We start from the raw sequence: 1,779 nt of genomic DNA, 5'->3' as shown, positions 1-1,779 counted from the left end.
AATTACACAGAGCTCCCTAACCCAATGAAAGGGGTTAGTTGTTCATAGCTCAATTCAATTACAGAGAAAGAAAATGCATAAAAGTAAGAAAGTACTAAAAAGAAAATTTTAGAAAAAGAAAGTACATAAAACTAAAGGAAAAATTGCCTAAGAAATGAAATCAGGGTCTGAACACCCAGAGCCCCTTCAGGGCCTCCCCAGAGCTCTTCAGTCTTCAACAATCATTCTATACTCTTCTTTCTCATCTTCAATTGGATAAAGTAATTGGATGTGGGCCTTGGCTGAAGCATTTAGGAGTGATTCTTTAGTGATGGGCATTGGCAACTAACTTTCATATTCTGTATGAGTGCATTTTGGAATGAAATTAGCTTAACGTTAGTGATCACGTTAGTATAAAAACGCTGGACAAAACGTCCCTTTGGAAAAATGGTTGCTGGTTGCTGTCATTGGCGTTTGACTCAACATTGGAGTGCCAACGTTCTTCTACCCACGCGTGCGCATGACCCACGCGTTCGCGTGGATGGACAAAATTGCCACTCCACACGTGCGCTTAGCCCACGGGTGCGCGTCGAACAGGTTTTTGCGCGTATGCATCCTTCAAGCATTCGCGTGCAAGGCCAAAATTCGCATCCACGTAGACGCGTACGTGTCACCTCAAATTTTTCCACTTCCAGTTTTGGGAGTCTCATCGCGTATGTTGTCCTCAGCGTTGGACTACAAATGCTCCCTCCGACGTTGGCCTTCCATGCGTGTGCACGCGTGGGTTGTCAAAATTCCACAATCAACGCGGGTACGTCATCCACGCGTACGCGTCGCACCAAATTTTCCAATTTCCAGAAAGCACACTGTATTGAATTCCGTTGGAGGTAACGTTGGACTACCAACGTTCCCTCCAAAGTTGGTACCAGAAACTTGCATAAAGTTGCATTGCCCTCTTTCATTGCTTCTCCTCTGCTTCTTTCTTCCTATTATCAACCAAACAAATACATCAAAAGCTTTGCTAAAATCCCAAGAAATTGCCTCCTTCTTATCACACAAGTAATTATGGCATAAATCTCATGAAAATGCATCAAATTAACCATGTTTGCATGAATCAAGGTGTGCATGAAATTTTCATCCAAATACTTACTTATTGACTAAGAAATGCATGAAACCTAATAAAAAACAAAGAAAAAGGCTGGTAGAACTAGCCTAAAATGTCTTGGTATCTAAGAGAAGAATATAGCATAACATTAGATTAGCTTAGGAGTAGTGGTCGATAGTTTTTAGTGTAGTTTTTCTTTAAGTTTTTCATCATCTTCTCTACTAGGGTTTATACTAGGCTTTTTACATTCAAGTGCCATTTCAATTTTGATCTTGGATTTTGCTAATTCCCATTGAAAGTATCTCTTGCTATTACTCTTTATAGTTACATTGTTCTTACACTTTCTTATAATTCAAGTTGTAGTTCAATTTCACTTCTCCTTTGCAATTTCTATTTCTTGTTGATGAATTTGATGTTTGATGATTATTACATGTTTTCTTGAGTCTTTATTGTTGATTGAGATCATTTGTTGCTTTTGGTTTCAAGCTTTTTCTCATTTTTCCCATGTTTAAGCTTTTTGCCCACCAAGTGTTTGACAAAATGTCAAGCATGATTTTGGGCTAGTTTTCTATCTCTTGGCTTGGGAAAAGTGAGCAATTGGGTTCCTAGAGTTGGAATGTCCAATAATTAGTGTCAATTTTGGATTGTTAATTGTTGTTGTTCCCACTAACGCTATGTTGTTGCTAAGTTAATTA

The sequence above is a fragment of the Arachis ipaensis genome, chromosome B6, assembly GCF_059453495.1.
Source record: "Arachis ipaensis isolate K30076 ecotype BB chromosome B6, ASM5945349v1, whole genome shotgun sequence".
NCBI lineage: Eukaryota > Viridiplantae > Streptophyta > Magnoliopsida > Fabales > Fabaceae > Arachis > Arachis ipaensis.
Note: the sequence above shows the minus strand (reverse complement) of the source record.